The sequence below is a fragment of the Eulemur rufifrons genome, chromosome 18 (assembly GCF_041146395.1).
Source record: "Eulemur rufifrons isolate Redbay chromosome 18, OSU_ERuf_1, whole genome shotgun sequence".
NCBI classification, from domain to species: domain Eukaryota; kingdom Metazoa; phylum Chordata; class Mammalia; order Primates; family Lemuridae; genus Eulemur; species Eulemur rufifrons.
This window is the reverse complement of record NC_091000.1, coordinates 24,498,240-24,511,483: the sequence shown is the minus strand read 5'-3', so window position 1 is coordinate 24,511,483 and position 13,244 is coordinate 24,498,240. Positions and strand designations below refer to the sequence as shown.

General features: G+C 35.0%; 1 pseudogene; it reads left to right on the top strand.

Moving 5' to 3' along the window:
* Positions 1-12,021: 12,021 nt before the first annotated feature.
* Positions 12,022-12,998, top strand: LOC138398771 (transcription intermediary factor 1-beta pseudogene; annotated as a pseudogene).
* The last annotated feature ends 246 nt before the right edge of the window (positions 12,999-13,244 follow it).

Sequence of the window (13,244 nt, the reverse complement as noted above, 5' to 3'; positions counted from 1 at the left end):
AGGTCCTGCTATTTATATAAGTTCAATTTAGAGATTTCTTCTCTCTCTCTCTCTCTCCCTCCCACTCTTTTAATTCTCTTTATTTTCCCCCATTGCCACCCATAAAGGATATCCATGAACAAAATCAAAAATACCCAGTATAATATTTATGATTATTTTGAATAAAAAATGCCATGTGTTCTTTCAACATAGAATTTTTAGAACTGTAAGAATGGATTTAATAGTTATTGATCTCCTACTAGGTACTAAGTAGATTGCTAGCATTTCACATCCATTTAATTCTCAGTAAATATTATGAAGTCAGTAAGGGGGCTTAGAATGGGCTTAGAAATCAGATCTCTAAGGTCAGTCTCTTCTATGCCACTGGTTTGTTCTGTGACTTTCAGTAAGGAATTTAGATGCTTTGTGTCCCAGATTTTTCATCTGCTAAAAATAGGAATATGATACTTGGATCTTTATGTTGTTTGCAAATGTAATGAGAATAATTTCTATTATTAGCATAACTCAAAACCTAACTAATATACCACATAGTAACTATGTATTATTATTATTATTATTCACATCCTGCAGTTAAGGAAACTGAATTCCAGAGATGTCAGGCAACTTGTCGAAGTAACAAAGCAAATGCTTTACATTGGAATTCAAGCTAGTGTGTTTTTCCAAAGTCTACACCTTTTCTCTTCAGTATACTCTTGATACTTTCATTGGAGAGCTATGATTAATGGAAAACCACAGCATATTTAGGTAAAGTTATTAATAACAATTACATTAAACTTCAAGGAAAAACAACTGATATCTCCTGTTTCCTTCTCACTTTCTTCACAAAAGTCTGAGCATTTTATACACTATTTGTTGTAAATAAAGTACAATGTAATACTTTACATGGAGTGGTAATTTGACATAGGTACACTTTACCCCCAAGGGTTTCCATCATTAAACACCTTTTTGAAGAGATTTATATATCTGTATTACATATTTGCTCCCAGCTAAAAATTGGCCTACAAGTTCTCAACCCAATTATTATTGGATTTTTCTTTCTAACATTTTTCCCTGAATGAAAACATTTATTATAGTGAATATGTAGGAAATTCTATAATGTAGTCTTTTCTACACTTCTTAATTACTAACTCCTCAGGTACTGCTGGTTTTGCAGGATATTTTTCTGGAATATATTCCTTTTAGTGATTCCTTTAAGGCTACATTACCATAAAATTATAATGTATCTGTATGATCATTTAGTTGGAATCCTACCTTTCTAACAGTGAAATTGTGTTTCTTTTTTTATTTATATTGTGCTATCCTTGTATTTATCATTTATCCTGTAGTGTGAGAAACAGACATTAAACAATAAGCCTGTAGAAAAATAGTCCATATTGTAAATGAGCTTGCTTGACAATAGTTAACATGGAAAAACAGAATATTTTTCACCGTGAGAAATCAGCAAACACTACAAATCAGAGCTTTTCTTTCAGAGAACCAGGTGTTAAAACCTTTACTAGCATATCAATTTATATAAATAAATAAAACTCGTGTTTCCCTTGGGCAACAAGGGAAAGGAGTGAGAAATTTCTTTAATGATTCTTTAGCAGTGATACTACTGACTCCTTCCTACATAACTTAGTGGTCCAGACTCATCCCTGTTCCTCAATTTTTCCTTCTTCTTTCTGGCCTAGTAGGTGAGAGTAAGTACTAATTGACTGAAAGTTAACCAATATTTCTTATTCTTGAGAGTGCTATAGTAATTAACCTAGCGAAAATGCATAGTTTTTCAAAAAGAACACCAGCAATAACACAATTAGAAAGAATTCAAGAAGTACTGCAGCCAAAAAGAGGAATAAGTCATTTGGGGAATATGGGGCTTTGTTCTTTGTCATCTTCTGCATAGATTTACAAGTCAATTTAAATTCCTCCCATTTAACTGGAAAATGTAAAAATATTTATATAGATTTTATTTACTTAATAAAACTTAATATTTTAGATAAAAGTAAATGTGTTTGCTTAAACATCTTATTCAAATGACTTTTCTGATGTATTTTGACATGTCAAAGATGATATAAAATTTTTTCAGTAGTACAATAAATCTGCACAGTAGATAAATATATAAATATATTTGAATGTTATCTATAAATATATATATAAACTGCAAAGATTTATGTTTTAACTCTCAACTAAAATATGGCAAAATAATTTGGGTAAACAAACACATAATATAAAGTGTACATATAAATTTCTTATATTGCCAATAAAATAGCTAATAATTTTATCACTTTCTCTTAAAAGAGACTAGATGCAAAGTTTCCAAAATGAAGGACCACCATATATTTTTTAGCACACATTGAATAAAGATTTGACCATGTATGTATCTTTAGTATTTAAATAATATATAATTTCATTCATTTAATCAATATTTATTAAGAAGATGCCATGTGTTATAGACTGTACTAGGCTCTAGAGTTACAGGGTAAAAAATGGCAGCTCACTACCCACAAGCATTTACATTCCACTGATTACATATTCCAATTCTACCACTTCATAAGTGAGAAGTATTAAGACTCAGAGAGTAAAGGGTTAGCCTCCCATCTCCACCAATTTGAATACTATTTGAATTTCTCTTCAGTTTTTTCTTTTAAAATTTGAATAATGAATAATTTTCATCTTGCTTGATTGTCATATTTCAGAAATGTTAATCATCCTTGAGATTCCCATTTAATTCTTCTAAACTTTGTCAGAGTTTTAGAGTTGGTGATTATAGTCACAAAATCTGAGAATAATAATTATTCTTGTTAACTTTTTTTTTTTAAGAGAGTTCTTTGTGTCACCCAGGCTGGAGTGCAGTGGCACAATGAGAGGTCACTACAACTTTGAACTCCCAGCCTCAAGCCATCCTCCTGCCCTGGCCTCCCAAAGTGCTGGGATTACAGGCATGAGCCACCACCCTGGCTCATGTTAACTTTTTATTACATCTTCTAGATTTTGTGGATGACACACTTTTGTATCACTCTTCCCAAATTAAGAAACATCATTAAAAAACATAATAGAATAAAAACTAACTAAACAAACAAAAACAAAACACAAGTAAACTAAAAAATCATGCCTATTAATATTAAAGAAGATTCATTAATATACAGAAAATGTGAAATATTTTTACTATATTCACAATCAGCTAATGCAGTTATGGTTTCTAGATGAAAAGCTCTGAAACTAGCTGACTGTCAGAATTTCCTTGGTCTTGAGAACCACTTAAAATCTAATGCATCGGCTTCTCTGTCCACAAAACTGTATTTTTAAAATATAACCCCATGGAGAAACCACTAATCTAGAATTTTACTGGTGATCCATACATTAAAACACATGAAATCACCCACAACCTTCTTGAACTCAAAATTAATTATTCCCATTATTTCCCGTTTCTTGACCAAGCTGCTAAAATCAAAAGCAGGTAGTTTGCTTTGGTGATCTCATCTGCATATTAATTCTGACTTTCATAATCTGCTACGTATAATACTAAATGTTTAAAACTGCTTTTACTTTTCTTTTGGTCTTCTTAATTAAAATATCCTTCCCTTAATGTGTTCTTTCTAGGCAAAAAACAAGTTCATTTGGAAAAAAAAAATCTGAATAGACACTAAAACTTTGCTCTTATGGGAAAATTTAAGAAAAAATGTAATTTTATATTTTGGGCAATTCATAGTAAGAATTAGAGAAATATTTCACTTTGGAGAAAAATGTAAAATTTTAATTTTTGGGTTTTTGTTAAATTATTTGTCCATATTGTCCTTTTTAATGTATCTGACTAGGGCTATAGTGTGAGAATTTGAACTACCACTCCATTTGCCATTGACATTGCAATTGATTCATTACATTGATGCTCCTTGTTACAAACATTAGTAGTTATATATGATTTATTCTATTCTGTCTGAAAGTACTATTTATATATCTGTACCCTTTCTTTGCTACTGTTCATCTCTTCCAGGAACCATAACTACTTAGTTGTCCATCAGGTCTCTGTTTATTTCTTTTTTCATCCTAAATTCCCTGTTTTTTTTCTCATCATGAGCTATTTTGCACAAAAATTCTGAATCATGGTATGGAAGGCTACAACAAATGTTTAGTTAGGAAGCTGCCATAGCTTTCTAAGTACATTTTGATATAATTTATAGTAGATAGGATGCTTCTCGTAGTGGACTTCATTATTATTTTTTGAAAATATTAGGATGTTAATAATATATTTATAGCAGAATCTAAAAAGACTAATTAAAACCCAGGCAAAGATGCTTTCCCAAAGGTTTTACTTTTTGTGCTTGAACACTAACATGGTATATGGGCTACAGTCTGTTTTGAGCAAGCTAATAGAGATGCCATATTGCTTTAGGCTGCCCATCAAGGAAACCATGAACTTACTTCTAATCTTGTAGCTAACTGTTGCCCATTCTCATCCATGATCAGCTTAGCAACCTGGATGCTTATTAAATACATTTCATGAGCAAAACAATGACTGAAATCCAAGAATTGGTGGATCTTGTTTTGCCACTTATGACTCTTTTGGATTGCTTTTAGCTGGCATTAATAAATGATACTCCAAGTAGACATAAATTTAGATTTCACAGATTTATAGGACACTATCCAGTATGACATTGGGAATTAAGGAGATACTGGGCTTTAAGGAAATAATGATATAATTATTTTTCTATAAGGTTACCACAAAATAGTTTATGACTCTTTTTTATTAATTTATATCTCATTAGTTGAGCATATTGCTAGACAGCACACAAACAAAAAATAATTATGCTAAACCTTCAGGCTTGCAGTTCTAAAAAATGTTGCAGTTCATATGGAGATTTCGAAATGCAATATGTATTATAATGTGAATTTTTGCTTATTTTCTTAATCTTGTGTTTTTCTTTTTTAAGTACAGAGTTACATAAATGTGCATGAATCGTCAGCCCTTTGGTAAATGGGTGAATGGTGTTACATCTATCATTTACTGGATGAAAGTTTGTATTTTGTTTAGGTCTCCATACCAGCATATACTGATCTTAAGTATACTTAATGAAATAGGGAATTTTAAGTCTAAGTGCTTTGTGTACTTAGACTATATCTATGCACTGTATCAGAACAAATGAACAGAGAGGTAGTCGATTTATTTGCCAGTGTTTCAAATGTACTAGCTGGCTTAAAAAAGCAATAGGTAAGAAAACTGAGTCATGGATAATGTTAGGTAAATTGTTTTAAAGTAACATAGGGGCAAGGGGCAGAGCTGGGATTAGAAATTCAAAAGCAAATTCTTTCCTGCAGTCTAATACATCATATTTAATAAGTGCTTAAGTATTAACTCAAATTTATGTAAGTGGATAACAAAATTATACTTAATATCTTTCATTCTTGACTTATTTAAAAAAAATTATGTAGCTGTTGGCTGAATAAAACATAATATATAAAAGTATACATTTCAAAATATAAGCTAAAAGAATATATAATTTGACATACGCACTTTGAACAAATGTTCTGTTTGCACTTACATCTAATATCAAGATTTTGTATGCATTGGATTTTCTTTTTAATAAGATACAGTTGTTTTCTCAATTTGACCTTTAGTTATAAATTTTTTAAAAAATCAATGTTTTAATGTTCAAATGAGTAACATTGAGAAACATTAAGAAAAAAAAACTTTTGAAGTATTCTTAGAAGAGTTGGTTTGATGAGGAGTATTTCTGCATAAGTAATAGCTATAAAGATGTTGGCCATATTTTTACATAGGGCCTTTGATGACTCAGTTTTGTAGGACTTACATGTAGTAAAAATAGAGCATTCTTTATTAGAAACATTTCAAGCAATTTTAACTAAAAAGTTCTTTTTTCAATAATATGAAAAGCACAAAGAAATAGAAGGATGATGCATGTGACTAACGTAACTCTAATAAGTATTTTTGCTATTGTCCCTCATATATATATGAGCAAAAACTGTTCACATCAAATAAACTACAGCAAAGATAACTTGTCATAACGATTACCAAACAAATGTTAAAAAAGAAAATTCCTGAAACAGGGATTTCTCTCTCAATGCTGGCAGCTGAGTTGCACACAAAATCAGGTACACATTAAAGTATCAGCAGGAGACCTGAAAACAAAGCATTCATTGAAATGTTGTCCTAAACACTTAGAATAAGCAGAATTTAAAGCCTTCAAAGAATTTGAGAACAGATGTAAAGCACTATAGGTCTTTAGAAACCGTGTGTGTGTGTGTGTGTGTGTGTGTGTGTGTGTCTGCAAACTGGTGTATGTGTTTTTGATAAATGTTGGATGATTAATAGAATTACTGAGTAAGTGGATGACAGGATATATTTTACTAGATGTAAAGATTTTATTTAGCACTGGCCATATGAGTGAAAGACAACATAGCTGAAAGATTATCTGAAAGGTTTTTCTGCAGTTATTCACATTCTATTTCTTGTTGGATTTGGGCAAGTTATCGAAGTATAGCACAAATTGTTGCATGATTCAGTTTTCAACTCAAGTGTTAACTAAAGATACTTCAAACTTTATTCCTCTTGGTAAGCCATCTAGAACTAACATTGGCATACACTCAATTTTGAATGAAAGCCAGAATTTGGTATCTATTTTTAAGTATTTCAGGAAACTCTAACACCAGTCTTTTCAGGTAAACTTTAAAAAAAAAAATCCATTATATTTAGATCACACAGTAGAACAGACATCTTACAGCAATTTAGTTCAACACATTTCCACAAGAATTAACAACTCGACTGTACTAAAACATTTTGTACAAATAACATAAACCAAAACAATCTTATATGACTAGCAAAATCATCATCAAGCATAAGTGGATATAATTTAATTTGTATTAGTTGAGCAAATCTTAGCTGTATAAAGTGATGTGAATGCTTTCAATGAATTGTACATAAAAACTGAATTTAAATTAAAACAGCACAACTGAAAACATACCTGTATTTGTGGTAGAAAAGAAACATTTTCTAATATTATCCTCATCAATAATATGTATGCAAATCTGGCTCATACAAAGTTAGGGAAAGATTTACACAAACAAATTAAAGAGTATTAAACAGCAACAAATAACTCTCTGTTCATTCTTTCTTTCAGAAATTATTTATTTTGGATCTGCTAAGTACCAATTATTGCTGTTCATACCCTGGGAAGTAAAATAAGCGATTACAAAAAGACACTATCTATCCAGAGCTAACTTGAGCTGGAGAGAGCTGGAGAGCCGAGCTTCCAGGTGGCAGAGTAGCTGATTAAAGGCCCAAGCCAGCAGGAAAGGAGGAGTGAAGCCTTTAATCACTGCCATACTATAAACAAGAGGCTAAACGGAAAAAAACTACCCCCACCCAGTTCCATTTTTCTTCATGGAATGCTGGTGAGTGTCAGAAAGAATCTGTGCAGATCTGGACAATGTCTCACTCATGAAGCAGCCCAGAAAAAGCAGTTTCCTGCCGTTTTATAGGCCTGGGGGAGGGCTCGAACGGGAAAAATCCTGAGTAGTAAGTCTAAGTGGAAAACAATGTCTTTAAGTGTCTCCACTTCCCCGTGCGCCCTCCTCCTGGGGAGGTCCTAGGGGTGGCAACTGGGGAAAACCTCTGTCTAAGTCTCCATAAAGAGGCTTCCAAATGGAGGCAGTTGGGCCAGAGATACAGGTATACATACAAAAGCCTGGGTCCTTGGATGCAACTGCCTTCAGAGACTGCACTTCACTAGCTGTGCCAAGTCTCGTGGAGAGAGCCGCTTCCCCAGGAAAGGTTTTGTAATTGCCCATAGTGGGGTATAAACACACACGTACTGCCCCCCCCCAACACACACAGGGTTTTGTTCTAGAGCTGGATTCCTCGCTATCCACCAAAATCTCAATAATAATTTTTGAAAGAAAAATAGAAAAATATTTTTAGTTGCTTATATTCATTTCACTTAATTTTTAAAAATTATTTCATAAATAATACTTTATCCAAATAAATTGGCATATAAATATACTATTGTGGGTAAAATTTAAGCAAAATAAATGGGGATGGCTATAACCTAGAAATATTTTGTAAATAGTTAGAAATTGGGCTTAAAATAATGAATTGACATAAAATTACATATGAATAGCAATGTGATGATCAAGTCAAAACACTGTGACTGCCTTTTAAAATGATTCAACCAAAAAAATGAATTGTCCCTCTGAATGAAATTTCAGAGCCAAAAATAACATATGGCAATTAATATATACTAAATTCCACTTAGTGCTCAATAATTTTACATCATTTCCATGTGATTCATTTAATAAATAAAATAAAAATAAATGTGCCAACTGCTTTGATAATTAAGATGATAGTAATTATTGGTATGATAATTAATATGGCTTGATGGGGAAGCCAGAAAGGAAGATGTTGGGAAATAGCATGTGATACTTGTAGGAAAATGAAACAACCACATTGGATAGTAGAAAAATTCATACTTGGAGATTATATTGATTTTAAAGGGAGGGATATTAAATGACAGAAAATTTTAATTTTATCTGGAAGATAAGTAGAAGACCTGATAAAACTTCATTTAAGGAATCAAAATAACAAAGTGGATATATTTAGAGAGAGAGGGAGAGAGAAAGAGAGGTAAGATTCAATACATATGTTATATATTGAATATATATAATATATATTATTCAGTAATAATATATTATTCATATATGATTGAAATAAAATTTACATACCATAAAATTTATTCTTTTAAAAGTACAATTCAGTGATTTTTAGTATATTCGTAGAGTTTTGCAACCATCACCACTGTTTAATTTCAGAAAATTATCATCACTATGAAGGAGATATTTTAGAAATATTAACCTGGTAGCAGGATACTTAGATAAAAGAAATTATAGAAGGTGTATTAAAAGTGATAGAAAGCAAACTGAATGGGCCTTAAGCTAATTGCTCATGAACTACAAGGAAAGATTGTACATTCATGGAAAGGGCAGAAATATTAATACATCTGGGTTTCAGCAACAACTGGTCTTTAAGATTTATACTGCACCAAGACATTCTTTCAGGTCCTCACCCCTGCTTCTCTGCTGGGTCAAATTCACTGCTTTGATTTGGCTTTCTTCACTTGCCAAGAATAAGGATGGAGACAAGGCACAAGTTGTATACCTTAAATTCCAGTAGAAAGAGAAATTTATCATGTTCTTTGTTGTAGTTTAAAAAAATCAGTGGAAACATGCACTTTTGGTAATGTACTAGAGATGAATGGCCCTGTCCTCTATACTTAGGGGTAGGGGATGAGTAGGAAGGGGCATCATGCAGGGAAATAGCAGAATTCACAAATACACATGATTGTAGTGAGGAAAGGAGTATATTCTGGAAGAAGGATGATGCTAATGACAGAAAGGTGCAGGTTTCTGGGAGCGGGGGAGGTGAACAGCAGCTTTGAGATAAAACAGTAGATAGTCTGTAGCTCAAATGAATTAATAGGCTGTATTTATGTCATGAAATCATGACAACTTGAAATGGGTATATGAATACACAAAATACTAGGATTATTGTTAGCTCTTATAACTTTTTGCTTGATTGGTCTTTTTTTTTTGTATTTTCTTGTGAATAAAACTTATTGGCAAATGAATTTCTACAGTATTAATAAAAGCTCTGGTCACTAAGTTTGGTACTTTGACTAATTCCTAGGAGTTTGAAAAAAAATTGCTGATGGTTTGGAGAGCATGAAGTCAGAATTGGAGTTCAAAAAGAATAATACTGAGTTAGAATATAGTTATGAGTGAGAACTAACTTTAATAATGGTACAAAAAACAAAATTACAGTTATAAAGGTGCATAATAAGTGTATTCTATACAGTATCTTTAAGTAGTTGTACCAAATAATGTACATGCAGCAGTTAATATACACTAAATTTCAGTAAATGTTCAATAGTTTCATATCATTGATATTTAATTCATTTAATAAATAAAAATGACAATGGAAATGCTGTGATCATTCTCTGCAAAATATATAGCTTATTTTCTCAAGTCCTCAATTTCTTTTGAGCATTGAAAAAATAATTTGATATTCCATTGCTTTGAAAAATATGCTGTTATAATTTAGTCTTGTTAAATTTTTGTTTACAAGCGTTGCTATTTATGTCAAATTTACTTGTTTCCTTAGCACTTCTTCATTTAAATAAAAAACAAACAACTTCTTTTATCCACTTATTTAAATTTTTATTTATGTAGTGCCAAAACATAAAAATTTAACACTTTTGAATTGATGGAGCCTGCTTCCAAGTGAGAAATATGCACATAAAGGGCAATGTAATTTATTCTTACTTTAGAGAATTTAAGTGGAGGAGAGGTGGAATATACTGCTATTTTGTTCAGATCTGAATAAGCAATCTGACCGTATAACAACAAGCATCCATCACTGTTACACCTAGTGATCTGAGCAAGCTCTTGTTTAGGACATGCATTCAGGCAATCTTTAAAATAGGGATTTCTTGGTGAAGAAGTATTAATACAAAGTTTTTCCACTTTCAAAACTTGTCCTTACTTTAGGAACACATAATAATTGTGCAAATTTGACTTTTTTCTAGTGCTGATTTGATTTCCAGCTGAAGCATTGCTAAAAAGAGTAAGACATACGCTAGGAAGCAAACTTCTTGCCCAACAACTTTCGGCTATTCTATTTACATGTCAAACATCTTGATTAATAAGTTTCTGTGAGTTGGAGAAGTTGAGATAGGGAATAGAAGAATACCTTCCAAAGCAGTTAAAATATAGTATAAAGGGCATTAAAATATGTATATATAATGACATTTTCTCAAATGCACAATAAAATAGTAATCAAACACCATGAATTAGGAATGACAGTTGTGGTGGCATAATGTGATTAGGTTAGGTCATTTCCATGTTTTTTTTTTTTTTTTTTTTTTTTTGGTGGTGGTGCTGTTATTTTTTATTTAAGTATATGTAGGGGGTACAAATGGTTTCTGCTACGTGGCTGTATTATATAGTGAAGAAGTTTAGGCATTTAATGTACCTGTCATCTGAATAGTGTTCATTGTAACCCATAGATAATTTTTCATCCCACACCTTCCTCCCACCCTCTCTCCTCTGAGACTTTTTCTTTCATGTTCTCAATTACTATTTTTTGTTTCTTTGGGTTGGTTTTTGACTTTCTTATCCCATTGAGCTTACTTGTGATCCATATTTTGAATTCCATGCCTGACATTTCAAAGGTTTCCTTTTGGATGGAATCCATTGCTGAAGACCTAGTGTGATCCTCTGGGAGTGTTAAAGGAACCTGTTTTTTTCATATTGCCAGTGTTCTTATTCTGGTTCCTTCTCATATGAAACCTCATCCCTCAGCTTGAAACAGATAGCTTTGCAATATATCTACTGTCCTCTGCTGGGAAGTCTGTTCCTCAGTATACAGAGGGAGACATGCACTGCCTTTCAGCTCATACCAGTAGTTACCCACTGCCTTGTTGCTGGCAACCTGGTTCAGTGGAATCTCAATGCCCTGGCAGGGTGTTCAGGCCCCAGTGGTGATGTACTAAGTCCCCTGGCCCCTGGGTGGTGTGCTTGATTCCTACTCTTGAAAGAGCGCTCAGTCAGGAGATGGGCAGATGCACCGTGGGCCTATACACTGCTACTCTCCTGCATCTCCCTATTCCTCTTGAATGGTGGTGCACCAGGGAGTGTAGTACACCAAGGACCACACCGTGCATTCCAGTGGGACAGCCACATCTCAAGGATGGTGAGCATATTCTCTATTGCAGTATGAATAAGCATAAACCCCTTGTGCTGTTCTGTGAGAGCTGCGACACCCTTACCTGCTGAGACTGCCAGATTCATAACCACAAGGACCACTAGTACTAGTTTTTAGAGGATGCAGTGGGAAACCAGTGTAATCTCTTGGCCTCACTGGTGAAGTGCCTCAGGGACAAACATGCAACCTTGCAGAAGAGCACAAAGGAGGTTCACAGATTGACCTGTTAGGTGCCTGACATACAGAAGCATGTGCAGGTGGATGTCAGGATGGCCATCCTGCCGATAATGAAGGAATCGAACAAGTGCGGTTGTGTGCTGGCCAGTGGTGCCCAGAAAGTGACAGGGGCAGCAAGAGCACCTGGTACAGCAGTACCAGAACATGACCAAGATCCAGAAGCACGAGGAGTGCATCCTGCACTTTGCCTCTTGAGCTCTGGAGAGTGACAGCAACACAGGCTTACTGCTTTCTAAGAAGTTGATCTACTTCCAGCTGCACTGAGCTCTCAAGATGATCATGGATTCCATGGAAGCACACAGTGAAATGAAGCTTCAGTGAGACCTCAACACCTGCACCGAGAGTGCTGAGGCCTTTGGCAAGATCATGGCAGAGTGTCCTGGCACCAACTTGATGGGACCTGTGCACACAGCCCCTTAGAGAGCCCCAGGGACCCAGAGCAAGAAGGGCTCTGGCAGTGGCCAGCCCATGGATGTGCAGGAAGGCTATGGCTTTGGGGTTTGATGATCCCTGCTCAAGTGCAGAGCTCTATGTGTCAGACATGAAGTAAACCCACTCAGGTGATGGCAAGGTGAATGACCTCATGCACAAGGTCCCACGAGCCAGCCTGGAACACCTCAACCAGGACCTCATGACTGACAGCCAACCACTAACCTTCAAGGTCTTCCTAGATATCACCACTGATGACTACAACCTTATCACTATTGAGTGGGGTGCTGCTGCTACAGCTGCTGGCTTGCCTGGGACTGTGCCCCCAGGAGCCCCTGGTGGCCCACCATTACCTGGCATGGCCATCGTCAAGGAGAAGGAGACAGAGGCCAACATTAGAGCCACTCCTGCTGCCACTGAGGGCCCTAAGACCAAATCTGTGCTGATGGCTCTGGCGGTGGATCCCAGTGCTAAGGGTCAGATGATCCCTGTTGTCACACTTCCAGCAGGTGCTGGAGATGTTTATGTGCAGGTGCAAGCTGGTCGTCAATCTGTTGCTGAGAGCTCAGGTTGGGGCTGAGCAGGTCCCTCTCTGGGTGACAGCAAAGGTTGGTGGTGGTGGAGGTTTGCTGGATCCTGGGTCCTACAGCAGCAGTAGCAGCAAGGCATATCCCCCTAAGTGGTGGCACAAAGGGCAGGTGGTTGTGGGGGTTTGCTCCTGCCTGGGTCCCTCAGCAACAGCAACAGCGGCAGTGGCAGGGCAGGGCCCCCTGCACGACATCAGCAGGGGCAGGTGGCCATGCGGGTTTGCTCTCGCTGGGTTTCC